Below are 16,436 nucleotides of genomic sequence, written 5' to 3' on the forward strand. Positions count from 1 at the left end.
TGGTTCAGCAACCAGTAACCAACTCTGCTCTTTCCTGAAGCCATAGCTCAATGCTCTGCACATAGTAGGTGCTCAGTAGACACAAGCTAAGAAATAAAATACCCAAGAGCCAGCTGGGACCAGTGCTCACTCAATCAATCTCAATGTCCAGGCTCAGTAGCCTCCCTCACAGGCACCAAGAACCAGCCCCATTTTCCTTCCTCCTGTCCTGGAAGCAGCTGGTAAGGAAACAAGTAAAGGAACATTCTGTGTTTTGTCACTATCGTGTTCTCCTATCTCCTGTAAGAGACTATGTGCCCAGACAGTGGAAGCCCAGAGACCCCACAGGAGAAGAGCTGCTGACAGGTGCATAATTGTCCCCGAGAAGATGAGAGAGCCAGTCCCGGGCTTGACCTCAGGAGGCCTGCCTTCAGATCAGGAAATAGAAGGGCTTTGTTCACATTCCCGGGGAAATTGAGGACAGCACTCTTGAGTTAAAACAAATGCGTCACGCAGGGCTCCCTTAGAGGAGCTAAAACCAAATGGCTTTCAAGAGAAGAGAACCGTAGTTCAGAGGTGAAAGGTGTCAGACTGCAGAGGTCCCCATCCCCAGCAGGGACCTGTGGGCTGGACACTCCCTCTTTCCTCAAGATGCAGATGGGGACTAACTAAAATGTCACAGCCTCTTCCACTTGCCATGGTGACAAAATCGCATTATCTCAGTAGCTCTGTGGCCTCTTACCGGCGTTCTCTCTGCGTCCACTCAGCTTCCTCCAGGAAACCAGAGGAAAGTGAGACTTCACCAAAGATCATGGCAAGTGAGGAGCTTGGACACGGATTTAGCCCCAGCTGACCCTGTGGCGAGAGCCGGAGCAGCCCAGAGGGTGCAGACCATCGAGGCAGAAGGAGGGAAAGGCATGCATCTTATACCTAAGGAAACAGAAGCCCCGGAGAGAGACACACAGGCACTTTGGCTCATTGGAGAGGCTAATGAGCCCACTCTCCACTCCTAATTAGTTGTACAATCTTGGACAAGCCGCATAACCACTTTGAATATTGGTTTCTTCATCTGTAAAATGGAGTTAATTATGTCGACTGCACAGAGCTGCCGCGAGCATCAAATGAGATGAGCCGGGTGCGGGGCGGATCTTCCTGGACCAGGACATCTCCGTGACCGTCCCCCTTCTTACCCCTCTCCCCACTCCACCTCGGGGCTCCTGGGGGCAGCAGGAGGCTATACATCATCACAGCACGGATGTTCTTCTCTCCCCAACACAGCTCTGAGCCTGCCAGTTGAGGGGGGATGAGGCAGGCAGGGGACCCCACCCATGAGTCCCCCCACTCGGAGCATCAGCCAAAGTCTGGACGGTTCCTTGGAGGAATCACAGACGCACCCCTGCTCACCCCACTGGCTGGGAGCCATCTCTTCTTTACCCCCACAAAACTGCTGCTGTGAGGTCCCGGCTCCTTCCTCCTGCCCCTTCCTTCCAAACCACCCTCCCCGGGCCTGCCCTCATGGGGGCTGCTGTCTCCACCCCCATCTTCAACCACCTGGCGGGAGCAGCTTTGGCCTTCAGAGACTAAGGACACCAGCCCCGCCTCCCTCTCACCTCTCCCTGGGCGTACCTGGACAGGACCCGCCCATGTCCCAGTTATGCTGCAGAGTCAGTGATGATCTAAGTGAGAACAAGAGCCCACGTGGACCAATCTGGAAGAGTGTCCTCAGGGAAGTCACTGTCTATAGAGATGAGCTCTCCTGCTCCAGAGCTCCTGGGCTCCTGGATGAGCGTCCCTGGCTATCCTGAGCACCATGCCCTGGCCAAACACCAGTTACCCTGCTTTCACGGTCCTTCTCATCCCCACAAGTCTCCCATTTGAATTGGAACTATCTCCTTCAGAGGAAACTTCCAGCACAAATAGAGATACCCAGAGCCCCCGGGCAGCCCTGGGGTGGCAGCCAGGGTTCCTGCTTGTGACTTCTTATAGGACTCAAGCAAGAAGCATTAAGCCTCCAGATCCTCTAAAGCTTGATGTGTAGACATGATCTCCATCACAAGGGAGTTGTAAGGAATAACTGAATAGCAATTGTATTTTTAAAGCACTTTGCAAGGTGTCACATAAATAACTCGTCCTGTAAGTGATTGTCATATATATAAAATGCTAGAGACGGTGGGGAAAAAATTATCGCCAGAGGCAGAGACACACACATTCATGTCAGGAAAGCAGGTCTCTGGGAGTAAGGCACCTGCAGCGTCCTGAGAATTAAATGTCAGCAGGGACCCTGTCCCTCGTCTTCATTTCTCGGTTGCCACAAGCAGTCAGCAGGAGACGTGTGTATGTGTTTTAAAAATCACCAGCACTAAAATCCACTTAAAATATTAAAACAGCCCTGATGTGGGAAACTTACAGTGGCATTGATTCTACCTATGATTGCTTTTAATTCTCTGCAAAGAGTGAGATGATCAAACATAACCATTATTTTGACATCCTATCTGTGGTCGCTAATTCTTTATTCTCTGAGCGCCATGGAGCCTGTGAAGGGGAGTTTTCTTTCCCCCAGTAGCATGGCGTTTAGCATTAGTTAGATGTCACGTACAAGTACAGCTCAAGGCCAAACTTCCCCAGCCCCACGTATTCCCTCCATGATTAATTGGAGAGTGTTGAGTCAGCTTCATTCTCAGTGTGAAAAAATTCTCAGAAATAGAATACGATTGCGTAAAAGTCAGCACACAATCCTTTAGTGGGACAACTTTGGCGTCCTAGCTCTGAGCTTGAAACAAACAAAAAGAGTCCCATCCTGGTGATAAGCCAAGCCTGATCTAAAATGGGACAAACAGGGAGCATGGAAAGGCCAACACTTTGAAACACCAAGAAAATAGACAAGACTCAAACAAGACTTGATCAAGGAGAGAGAGAATACAAATAACATACAACAGGAATGAAACAGGTTATAACTACAAATACCTTAAACATTGTAAGAAAATGCATGAACAGTTTTGTGCCAATAAAGTTTAAAACTTGGATGAAATGAACGATTTCCTCAACTTACTGACTTCAAAGCAAACAGAAGGCACGCTTCTGGGTAAAGATAGTGGATTGAACACATGCCTTTAACATTTTTCCCTCCCTTAAACCCCACTAAAACCACAGGAAAGGATTTTTTAAAATTTGCCACTGTTCGGGTTTAATCCCTTTTCTGCCCTGTTGTGTGGTCTGCCGTTCATTTCCACTGAGCTCTTCTGTTGTGTTGTTTTTTTCTAAGACAATTTCTGAGAGCAGTTTTCGATTCACAGCAGAATTGAGGGAAAGGTACAAAGATTTCCCATACAGCCCCTGCTCCCCAAAGGATTTTTTTTAGGAAAAAGACTTAAAATCCAGAAGCTGCAAATCAGAGGGACAAGTAGTAGGTAACTCAGCAGTCTTGAGAAGGTGGCGTGTCACACAGCACCACTGGCCCACGCCTCCTCCTTTTCGATGACCACTGCCCAAAAGACACCGGAGAGCAGCTTCTCCCTGGGCCATGGCTCAGCTGTGCCGGGTGCCTCTGTAGAGAAAGCTGGGGTGTCCACCTCGTGCTCTCCCAGGGTGCTCCCAAAGCCAAGAACACTCAGGGGCAGAAATAACACCATGGTTCTCTTCCATTCTCTCCGAGCCATCCTCTGGTAGGGGAAGGCCCTCCACTTCTTGGCAACCCACTCCCTGTTTCCAAGAAGGCAGCACTTCTGCTCCCGACACGGGGTGGAGGAGGGGACCAGAGTGTGAGGCCTACACCATCTTTCCTTCCCAACACCAGCATCACACCTGACACCCCTTTCCTCCGTGTGTGCTCTTCCCCCATGCGAAATAACTAACGCTGGAAAAAGGCTGCTGTGAAGCATCATCCCGCTCTCCCACCAAACCACAGCGCACGCCCAGACCCACTCCGTCCCTCCAGTGGGCACTACAGCCCAGACATGAGACCCTGCTATTCATACAGGGTGGATTTTCCAAATCTCCTATAGGTGTGAGGAAATAGAAAAACAGATTGTGTCTAACTTGTTTTCATTTAAACTAATTATAGGGCTTCCCTGGTGGTGCAGTGGTTGGGAATCTGCCTGCCAGTGCAGGGGACATGGGTTTGATCCCTGGCTGGGGAAGATCCCACACGCCGCAGAACAACTAAGCCCGTGCGCCACAACTACTGAGCCTGCGCGCTAGAGCCCGTGAGCCACAACTACGTGCCACCACTACTGAAGCCCCTGTGCCTAGAGCCCAGGCTCCACAACAGGAGAAGCCACCGCAATGAGAAGCCCGCACACCGCAAGGAAGAGTGGCCCCCGCTCGCCGCAACTAGAGAAAAGCCCGTGCGCAACAACGAAGACCCAACGCAGTCAGAAACAATAAATAAATAAAATAATAAAATAAATTTATTTTTAAAAATAATAATTATATTTGGTAAATTAGATGTAAATGAGTCCCCAGTCACACAAGATTTTTAAATGTAACAGAATTTACTTCAAAATGTTTTAAATTTTCATTTCAAATGGAGCTCTCAGAAACTGAGTTCTTCAGCAACCTGGCCTCTCTTAGCTTTCGGCAGGTTGTGAGAAATGAGCGAAAGGAGAGTGGAAGTCGTGAACATTACCATAGCAAAGGAAGGTACTGTATATTCTACACTAAGTGCCTTCCAATGTCAAGAAAGTAGAGGAAGAAAATGTATTTTTAAAGGATAAAAACATTTCCAAATTTTCTGAATGGGATTTTTGCTTTTAATAATGAGAAGTGGTAACATTGATGGAGTGTCTGATTGGGGCCCACCCCTGAACCCAGAGCTGAACATACATTAACCCGTCTAACCCTCACAGCAACCTAGGCCAGTCGGAGCCACTATGGCCCCATTTTACAGATGAAGAAACTGAGGCTTGGTGAGGTTAAGTAATGAGGACTAAAATAATGCCTGCCATATCAAGTAAACAAAGGATGTTGCAGCCATCAAGCCATTACATTACAGTTGCCCAGACGGTGAGCCCTGAGGGAACTCAGGATGAGAAAACACAGGACCCTGGCCCCAGATAGCTGAGGTGCATATCAAAGGAATAAATTCAGTGAGCCCAGACTGTTGCATCTTCCCATACATAGAAAAGCACTAAATTCCTTAACTGGAGATATCTGGTTTTCTTTAATTAACAATAATCTTTTCACATTCCGACTACCTGCCCTTTGTTGCAAAAACTCCTATATACCCCAGCTCCCCCACCTCGCCTCCTCGGAGCAGTCTCTCAGAGTTATTTGAGATGCTGTCTCCTGGGCTTGAAGTCTTAAAAATGTCCATCGAATAAAACATACTCTCAACTTTCAGGTTACGCAATTTTTTTTTTCAGTCGACAGTAACTCATCCAGGGTCACACGGCTAGGAAATGGGGATTCTGAGTTTATCTGACTCAGAGCCTGAGTTTTGAGTCAACACATATCCTGACTTTTTTCTGCAATCTTGTCTAAACCTTCTCTATTTCTACTGCTTCTAATACTTAATTTTTGTCAGGCTTAAGAAAACTAAACTTCTGCCCAGAGAAAGAATGTTCTATCCATTTAGATGCTCACTTATTTCTTGGTCCAGAGGGCAAATTCCAGAAGACAGTTTCTCTACCAAGATGAGTCAGAGTCCAGTGTGCTGATGCTGCTGGACCGTTTTGAGATCGAAGGCCTGGTGGCACCCAGCCCTCCAGGCGTGCTTCCCTGAGATGCCTACTCTAACAGTTTTGTTTGGCCATTGGGGCTGTTGAGACGAGCTCGCTGTACCTCGATTAGGCTGGTCCCCTAGACTTTGCCCACTGGCCTACAGCACTTGCACTGTCCCTCTGGGGTCAATCAGTCCCCCCTCCCCCGGCCCCAGAATACCCCTCTCTCATCCCTCCTGGACACACAGAACCCTCCCAGATTATCTGTGTCCCATAGTTACCAAATGGGCTCCCAACTGGCTCCCCTACTCTGACTCCTTTAAAGTACCCTACCCACCCGATAAACACCTGCCGCCATTGTAACTACCTCAGCTCAAGAACCCACACCATCCACTCTGACCCTCCTCGTCAGCAGCAACCCCTAAACTCACCGGTTCCTCACTTCATTCCCTGGCTCGGCCTTTTGCATCTGACTCTGTGGTGACCTAGTTCTGGACCATCCATTCAGCTCAGACCTTGGCCCCCTCAGACTCTGCTTCCAGTGTTGGCTCCTTGGCTCCCCCTGCCCACACCCTACCCTCCTCAGGGTCCATGTCCCCCCACCCCTACCCTGCCCCAGTGAGAAGCAGACAACAGAATCCCATTAGGGAGAGAGGGAGGGAAAGACGTAAAGTGCTAGACGCTTTGCAATTGTCACTTAATCCTCATTCCTTTGCCCGCTACTTATAATTTATCCTCCACTTTACTCCAGAAATGGGTTAAGAAGCCTTATGAGACTACATAAAAGGCCAACTAGCATGAATTAACAGCAGAAACAAAAGAAGAAAGAGAAGTAACAGGGCACATAAACCAAGATTAAAGAGCCAAGCGTGTCCATAAAGTCTGTGCTCGGCGTGGGCCTTAGCTTCACCTCGAATATACCCTGCAGCCAATAAGAGGAGGACCTGAGCAGTGGCTGAGGCAGGTAAAGCCATTTCCCATTGACAGGTGAGGAAACTGACCAAAAGGTTAAGTGACTCAGCCAAGGTCACATGGCCGGCTGGTCAAAAGGTGGCGATGAGATTTAAATCTAGGCCTGCCCGAACAGAAGACGCTTCCTAAGTCTCTAAGACCCCCAGACTTCCTCCTGAACAAGAAGCATCCATCAGCCTCTCTCAGCCACAGTGGTATCACCTGGACGATTAGAGAGAAGGCCACCTGGCTGCAGTGGGCTTGTCCCTAGGGGCCATGGCACTGAGGGAAGTGGCCTCCTACCGCTGCTCTGTAGGAGAAGCAAAAGCAATCAAACTGCAGCCCTGCAGGACGGCCTCTACTTCCGTGTGACAGCCCTGCTTCTTTGCTTCACCCCGAAGCAGCATACAACTAATAGGCTCGTCATCTGGGGAGATAACATTAGCCTCGTCATTACCATTTCACTAAATAAGTCATTTCAAAGTAATTACATTGCACCCTAGAAAGAATTAGCTCTGGTTGACTTTTCCATTCCTGCTGATTATGGCATTGGCAGAATTCATTAGTCCTGTAGATAAACCAGAGTGTTTGTGGGCGCACTGGGTAGAGACAAGCTCACATGGGCTGGTGCCAGGAGCCTGGGTGCACTAGGAAAGCTCAAGTCTGTGGCTGGCAACATGGCTTTGGGTCTGCCCGTGACCGGTCCTGGGCCGCAGCCATTAGCCCTGAGAGCTGCATCAGGCGGGGAAAGGTCTCCTCACTGGTTGCTTTGCCCTTTGCCTCTCCGTTTGGTTCCAGGAGAAAATCTGTGAATTGACTTGTTAACCACTTTCCTCTCAATTTGAGAGTCTCAAAGAGCAGCTGGAGACAGTGCCCTGAGGGAAGGGGAGCCTGGACCCTGTGCTGAGGAGCAAGCTAGGGAGGACCAGTCCAGGAGGACCGGGTGCTGTGCAGTGGATGCATGTGGACAGTCATGGGCTGGAGTTCCTCCTTGGCCACTGCAATGGAGGGATGTTCATGTCCCCCCAACATTCATGTGAAACCTCATCCTCAATGTGATGGTGTTTGGAGGTGGGGCCTCTGGAGATAATTAGGTCATGAGGGTGCAGCCCTCATGAATGGGATTAGTGCCCTTATAGAAGGGACCCCCCCCCCAGAGAGCTCCCTCACCCTCTTTCCATCACGTGAAGACACAACAAGAAGATGGCAGTCTGCAACCTGGAAGAGGAACCTCCCCAGCACCGCCCGTGCTGACACTTTGGTCTCAGACTCCCAGCCTCCAAAACTGTAAGATGTAAATGTTTGTTGTTTCACCCAGTCTATGGTACTTTGTTACAGCAGCTCAAATGGACCAAGACTGCCACCTACCCTTAGCCTCTTTAAGCCTCAATTTCCTCAGCAGGCAGCAGGAATAACAGTACCCTCTGGTAGGAGTGTTGGGAAGGCTGTCATTTGTAGTGTTAATAGCTAGATTTTAATGCAGTATTTACCACATGCTGGATACTGTTCTGAACACATAGACAAATTCATTTAACCATGATCACAACCTTATGAGGTAGGTACCATAATTATTCCCACTGTCAGATGAGAAAATTAGGATCAGAAAGGTAAATAATAACCAGGTGGCCCAAGGCCACACAGCCAGCAAGTGGCAGAGCTGGGCTCTGGAGCTAGATGGTCACCTCCACGCCCCTTGCTCTTAGCCACTATGCCTTGTCAATTAAATGAGATAAGGCATAAAACATTTCATAGAAATTCTGGCATATAGAAAAACTCAACTACTGTTAGCTGTTATTGCTGTTAATTTTGCACATTAGTGGGATGGAGAGGAAAGGCCAAATGGGAAATTCCACTGGAAGGGACCCTATGACCCTGGGTTCCTAGCTTCCCACTGTAGCCCACCTCCCAGCAGACAGGAGTCCATTTCAGAAGCTGTTCCCTCCGTAGACACTGTAGTAATTTTTCCAAACACAGAATATTGGGTTTGGGGAGCTGGGAAGGAACTGAGTGACCCTCTAGCCCAGCTCCCCCACATTACAGATGAGGAAACTGAGGCCTGGAAAAGTCACAGAGTGGAGGCGGCAGGGGCCTGGGTCCCCTGACAATTCCTCTACCGCAGGCTTGATGTCCTATGCTCTTATTTGCATATTGTTTTCCATAAATTTGCATATTGGGCTCCAGAGATTCAGCATGTGAAACAAAATAAAAGAATTTATGGATACTGAATTCAAACGTAATAATCAACTCGACATACTTGAAATGCAGAACAGAGCCCAGGCTGCCAGGAAGGTGCTGAGGGCGTGGTGAGGGAGGACGAGCGTGCAGGACGCAGCCTCGCTCTGAGCACCGTCAGGAACGTCACCTAGTGCCCAGGACAACCCAGGAGCTGCTCCAAGGAGCCAGGAGACATCTCCATGACAGCCCACCACAACTGGGACACAGATCCAGGACACAAGTCTCTCCATACAGCCTTCATGAGGCCCCGAGAGGCGAAGCAACTTCCCTAAGATCACTGGACAGCTTATGACAGAGCCAAGACAAGGACTCCAAGCCCCATAATGACGTCCACCTTCCGGGTGAAGCTGCCAGGAGGCCTTTCTGAAGTGCAATCTCTTCCTTCTCTGGCTGAGGAGGGGGAGCCTCTAATCCCCTGTTGGCTCAGAGCTGTCCCCCCAAGGAATTGTCCCCTTGGAAAAATCCAGAGGCCACAAGCAGATGAGCCCAAGGACAAGTAAGTGCTGGGCTGTATGGACACGCCCTGGGTCGTCCCCGGGGGCACATCCCTGGAGCAGGCAGGCCCCAGTGCTGGTCTGCTTGGCCTGAGGGTGTGGTCGGGAGGGAGAGAAATAAAAACACCCACCAGAGCCCACGTGGGAAAAAAGAGAAGCCAAGGAAGCAGTCACCACCCTGCTGGAAAAGAACAAGCAGGACTGACCCAGGAATGCCCAGCTCTCTCCTCTAGAGCCCAGGGGTGAGACATTAGCATGAGGCTGGGTGGAGGGCAGCTCCAGATGCTGGACGGGTCTCAGGAAGGGGGTCCTGAGAGATCCAGTTAAAGAGAGACTGTACTGAGGACCCTGGGGCGCCAGGAACTCAGTGAGAGTAAAAGGCCAGAGACAGCCCGGAAGACACCCCTTCAGTCTGCAGTGGTTTTCCTTGCAGACACTTGGCTAAATACAGGGAATTTGCTGATTAATTCATGCAAGGGCCTGCCCATCACAGACTGCAGGGAAGCACCTTCTTCTCCAGAGACGGTGAGAGACAGCGTGGAAAGCCATCTTCTGGACTGGACTAAAATTGTGCCTGGGGTGGGCAGATGGGCCTTCAAGCGCTCAAGTTCAGGGTCCTGCAGACCCTTCCTCTCTGGTCCACGGCCCCGGGCTTCTCTCTCTGCCTGGCTGGGAGGCTCGAACTGAATGGGCTATAATTTGAGTTTGGGCATGTTGGAAAAAAGTAAAGAAACTGTCCTCTTCTTCACCTTCATGGGGGGTGGAAGGAAGTGGGCAGGGTGGGTGGGGTATTTGTAGGCCGGGGAGGGACAAAAGGAAAGCACAGGTGGAAGGAAGAGCCCCAGCAAAGGTAGCATGAAACTGGGGTGGAGTCTGGAAAGATGGCTTGGGACCCATCCAAGGAGGCTCTTGGACACCGTGCTAAGAGTTTGACTATCATTCTGCTGGCAACAGGACACCACTGAGAGCTTTGAGAAGGAGCCAGAGTGATGCACTGATGCTTTAGGAAGCAATTCCCGATGCAGGGGACAGAGAGGTAAGAGCTTGATGGATCAGCTATGAGGATGAGCGAGAGGAAGGCATCAAAGATGACTGAGCTTGGAGCCAGAACGGCTAGGCGATGACATTAAGTGACATCAAGGATTTGGGAGGGGCGGGTGCGAATTAGGTATAAAGGGAGAAGAATGAGTTCATTTGGCAACATGGAGAACCTCAGGTGTCTTCAGGACAACCTTGTGGACATCCCCAGAAGGCAGTTGGAAACTCAAGACCAAGTCAGAGGTAGTTGGGCTGGAGAAAGGATGGGGATCTGGGGGTTGACCTCATTAAAGGAGCCAGAGAAGGAGACTGAGAAGGAAAACAGGAGACATTGAGAAGGAAACCCTGAAGAATGCTGAGCAGGTAAAGGTGAGGACAGACAAATCCTCAGGAGCTAGCAATGGGGAGGAGCGGGGGGTACCTATGGGTAGGTAGCAGGAATCAAAAAGGGAAAAATAAAAAAACTCTAGAAGATTTTTTGTGAGAAAGCAAAGCCCCAGAGTGTACAAGGCCACTTCCACTCCCAGGACCTGTCTGGGAAAATAATAATTTCATAAGAGTAGTGAACAGGAAACATGGAAATATCCTGGATTATTCAAAATGGTTTATACATCTCAGGTTATTAAGACTGCTTCAGATTAATTTACTCAGTGAATTCAAATGGACTCTTTTCATAACTTTATAATCATCGACGGCGTAAATATTTTTTAAAGCCCGCAGTTACCGTCAGCTCCATCCTTCAGCGGCTCCAGCCAAAAATATTGTAATCATTCTCGACTCTTCCCTCCCAGTCATACCCCATACCTAACTCGACAGCAGATCCTATAAACTTTCCTCACCACCTCCACAGCTGCAAGGCTGGGCCAAGACACAAAATGCCTGATATTTTGCGCGTACTCAAAAATCAAGGCTGAATGAACGAACCTCCAGCTTATGGGACCACCCACCCCACCTTCTGAATCTCTGTCCACTGGCCCTATATTCAGCTCTGCCAACAGGGGGCGCCCCCAGCAGGTGAACCCGCTCCGCAATTATTCCTACAATTGTAAAACCTGCCCCCTTGTGGTACAGCCTCCCCTTCCAGAGACACCAGCTTCTCAGAGGTCTGAGTTTCAGCTTGATGGGGTCTCTCTAAATTTCTGTGTTTTAATAATTCCAACCTCTTCCCTTTGTTCACTCAGCCCGTCGCAGTAGCTTCCCACAGCTGTTACCTCCACGGTACCTTTAAGTACTCTTTATACCTATTCAATTACTAGTTATAACTTTTTACCTAGATAACAATTTGCTTCATTTCATTCTTTCTGTTCAAATAAATGTTATGGTTTCTGTCCCCTGATGGACCGTGGCAGATACAACTCACCCCTCAGGAGAACCACCCATAGCCTACAGCCTTCATACCTGGCCTTCCACCTGTAAATCAGGTGCTGAGAGTTGGGAAGGGCTCCAGCCCTCATGATCTAGGTAAGAGCGGAGGAAAGTCCTTGTTCACACTCTCTTCTGTTCCACAGACTTGCCTGAACTCCAAGATGCAGCTAGTGCCCTCATGGCTCCCTGTGCCTGTCTCCACCACATGCTGAAGCCACTTGTTTTTACACATGTCTCTCTCCTCAGACTATAGAGACATACCCACAGGAGGGAGCCTACCTTATTCATGTAGCCCACTGGCCAGCATACCTCCCTGCACACAGTAGGAGCTCAATAAGTTTGACGAGCCTAATAAACATTTGATAATCCGGTATTCCAACATGATAGGAAAGCCACTTACTTGTTTTAATGTGCTATCCAATCTACTCTAAATACAAAAAAAAAAAAAAAATTCTATGTGGCAGTAAAAACAAAATAGAAAAGAGAGAGAAAAAAAAATTAGTCTGCTTTAATCACCACAATGCAAAATGGGACTTACAGACAGGAAAACGTGGCCAGTCCCCAGTGAGTCTCTCTCCTCATAATGTTTGGCTATAATTACGTTTGCATCATGTCTGCGTGTTATTTTTTACATTTCCGTGTTGGTTGGTGTTTGTACAGTTGGCAGGGTTCCCGAGGAAGCTTTCCTTCTGAGGCCAGAGACGGCTGCATGTCTCCTGGAAGGGTTGCTGCGGTCCCCAAACAGCTGAGCTCCTCCAGACGACACCAGCCTCTGAGACCAGGAGGACCTGCCAGCCAGGCTTTCCTTCTGTCTCAATCGATCCAAAATCTCCCTCTCTCTCCTTCCTCCTCCCCCCGCCCCTCCGTCCCTCTCATTTCTGGGAGAGCATCTATTAGAATCACTCGTGAAACAGATAACGACCCCTTTATAGCTGCTAGTGCTTCCCCTGTGTAATTAGGAAGTGCATTGTTGTGTAATTCAGAAATTAATTAGTAGTAAATGTTTCAAGAATGCAGGTGGAAGCAGGAGGCCAGCTGCACTTCCTTGGCCAATCATCTGGATTGCTTTCAGCTCCAGGGGGAAGTTTCTGGCCTCTCCCAGGGGCTTTCTGGGAGTTGGCCTTTTCTTCTTCACCCTGGGTGGTGAGGACACAGCTGCAGAAGCTACAGCTGGCTGCACATCAAGGTGCTTTGAGCCAGTGCTGGGCAGCAGCCACAGAAGGTGGCCCTCAGCTGCCCACAGAGCTCTGGGGGTGCTTCCAGCCCAGGGAGTGGAGGAAGTGGACGTTACCCAGCAACCTGAACCTCAGGAGGCCAAGGATACTGCCCTCTCTGGGGAATAGCCTGAAATTCTTTCCCTCTGATATAGAAAGGCAAAGCACCCCAGGCAGGATCATGGCACAGAAGACAGGAAGAAGCAAGGAAGGAAGGTGGCTGCTTCCTGGTCCAGCAGGTCCTGGGGGGATGCAGCGATGGCCTCAAAATCACAGCCCAGGCTTTTCCAAACAGGCTCTGTCTTTTCCTACGTTCTTCCCTCCTCTCATGCTGTTCCCTCCATCTGGAACACCTTTCCCTCTCATTTACTGGTGCCCGCACAATCCCTAGAATATAGCTGATGCATAATTAATATTTACCAAATGACTGAATGAAGTCCCAGCTGCCTAATTCCTACCCATCTTGCAGGAAACCTGCTCCCTTTCCTGAGACAGCATTAACCTCTCTCTCTTCTTGTGGCCTGTCTTTTCTGTACCTCTCTTCCAGCACTGATGTTACACTGTTTCAAATTGTGTTACTTGTGTAGGAGTCTGTCTCCCCCATTCGCCTGGAAGGTTCTGGGAGGCAGAGACCTCTGTTATTCATCCTTGCGCCACCACCATCCCACCATCCCACCTCACCCCCCCTACAACTCCCAGGGCGAGCACTGAGCCTGGCTTGTAGTTGGTGCTTAAGACGTTTACTGATCGAATTACTGAGTAGAATTGAAGAGCGTGGCTCCACGCCCTGAGAACCCACCCCACTGCCCTCAGGAGGCTGAGGTGATTCCACTCCAGGTCTCCAGGAGTAGCCTAGGGGCCAAACAGAAGCCCCTCATGCCCACTGGGTAAGCCCACCGTGCAAATCCACACATGAGTGTCTGTGAGGTTCTGGAACGGGCTCCCTGCCAATCCCTCCCAGAGCATAAGTAGAATAACCGTGACTACAGGAACATTTGGGCTTGAATTTCATCACCAGATAATGTCTCTCATCTCCTAATCTTCTCTTCCTTGCTGAATTCAATTCAATTCAACAAGCCGAAATTGAAGGCTTACACTGTGCACAGAACCACGATACCTTCTAAATCCCAGAGAATTCCCATGTGCTTTCCTGTGTTTTTACTAACTGAGCCGTTCCCCTCTGTGAATACTCAGAGGCAGATCGCTGGTCTGCAGGCCTCCCTGGGGGGCCTGGCGTCCTCAGGGCCAGGATGAGTACTGCCCCGCCCCACTGGCTGAAAGGAGCCATGAACCTCAGGGTCAGAGAACAAGGTGACCTGAACAAAAACCAGGTGTGGCCCAGAAGGGGAGGCTCCAGCTCAGATGGTTCTGGAGCCAACTGGGCCACCAGCAGGTGATGCCACCGGCAAGGACGGGGGGGGGGGGGGGGGGTTGGGCTTGGATGGCAACCACAGTGGAGGGAAAACTAGACGCCCTTTTCCCAGATTCCAGTCCCTACAGACCATCCTGCCTGGTCCTGGGGAGAGGGAGGAAACCGGAGGGGATGGGCACTCTGCATGAGATTTAATTAGACTGAGAAGCAGATAGAGCAGATTCATATCACCAATATTCTTTCTTAAAGCTGCAATTATGCATCAATCATTCAGTACCCCCCAAAATGGAAGATGGCTGTAGATTAAAACCGGAAAAATGAGGACCCTGGTTGAATCCTCACTCAAATAAACCAACTGTAAAAGTATATTTTTAAGTCAATCAAGGAGATTTGAATATAGACTGGTTATTAGATGTGATTAAAGAATTATTGCTAATTTTGTTAAGTTGGATAATAGTATTGTGGCTGTGTAATAAAATGTCCTTTGCTGGAGATGCACAGTATAGGGTAAAATGTCATGATATCTGCAATGTACTTTCACAAAAACTTCTTCAGCAAAATTCTTCAGCAAAAATGATAAAACAGATATGGTAAAATATTAAAAATTATTCATTGTAATGGATAATACATGGGACTTCAGTATACAGTCCTTTTATTTATATGTTGTTGATATTTATTGATATATATATTGATTTTATATATTATTATCATATATCTTGATATTTATATATTGATAACGTATAAATATGTAAATGTGTACATAAACATATAAATGTATAACAATAAATAAATAACAATACATAAAATCATTTTAATAGAAATAAATTTATAAAATATAAGAATGTAAATATAACAAATATTAAAAAAGAAAAAGCAAGTTTCAGCAGATGGCAGTAAATTGCTGGGTCTCCACATGCCTGCACCCCTGGCTCTGCTCCAGAGTACAGCAGGGAGCTGGGAGAAGGACCATCAGCCTTCACAAGACCTTCATAACTCAGTGGCTGGGACAATATCCCCTGCCTCATTTCCATCCCCCATGAAGCCCTATGTTTAATCAACAGGTGAAGCAGACACAGGCCTCCCAAAATTGTAAGGAGTCAACATGTGTATTTACAGCTTGCAAACTCCAAATCATCACCCTCTCCCCCACTAGAAGATGGGCCCTCCTTCTCCACACAGCTGCCACTAGTAAGTGACCACTGCTATCCTTCCCAAAGACTGCAGCTCAGATATGACAGGTACGCGTCAGATAGGATCGAAGGCAGGTGGGATTCAGGATGCTCCTCTCCATCCTTGTCTGTATCACACAGATGGGCTCCACAGTCACCCTGTCTATCACACGGAGCTGAGGAGCAGGGCAAAGGTGGCAGGTAGGTGTCCCCGCACTAGGTCCTTCCTGACACTGTCTGTTCTGAAGTGCAGAGAGAGGTTGTCGGGGGGGGGGGGGTGTCTTGGTTGTCCCCTGTCCAATTACGTGAACTCTCGAGGTCAACCCAGCCCATCAATCAAAGGGAAGGGTTCATGTATGAAGGGAGATGTCGACCGGGGGGATAGGATCCCCCATGGAAGAAGAGCAGAGAAACGTGGGCTGGGGTGTGGGGTTTGGCCGTGTGCTGGAGCCACAGCGGAAGCAATGACAGGATCAGGGCTTGCGGGAAACTGGAACATCGAAAGCTGAAAAGATGCTGGGCATCTGAGAGGCTGCGCAGCGTGAGGCTTGGAGTGAGAGGCAAGAAGTCAGCCTAGGTGGCAGAGCGAGAACAGCTGATGCAGGACTTTGTTCTGTGCCCCGCTGCCCCAGCCCGGAGGAGCGGCTGGCTTTAGGGAGGCCGTGAGGAACGGAGGGGAGTCCCGAGCAGGGCGGGGGCCTCCGCCAGCTGTGCCCCGGGCAGGTCGCACAGGATGCCTTGCGACCCGATGCTGTCGGGACCTTGGCGGGAAGAGCCCCCTGCTGCGTGTGGCAGGGCCACCGGCTTCTCCCAGCCCTGCTCAACGCTGCTTCTGCGATTGTGCATAATTACCGAGACCCCTGCCTGGGCGGGGTGACGTGAGCAGAAAGCTAATAATGCGTGACTCGAAGCTCTCACGGGAAAGGGGACTTGCTAGAGGTGGCCTTGCTGGTGTGGAATTA

This window comes from Eubalaena glacialis, chromosome 3 (genome assembly GCF_028564815.1).
Source record: "Eubalaena glacialis isolate mEubGla1 chromosome 3, mEubGla1.1.hap2.+ XY, whole genome shotgun sequence".
Taxonomy (NCBI): domain Eukaryota; kingdom Metazoa; phylum Chordata; class Mammalia; order Artiodactyla; family Balaenidae; genus Eubalaena; species Eubalaena glacialis.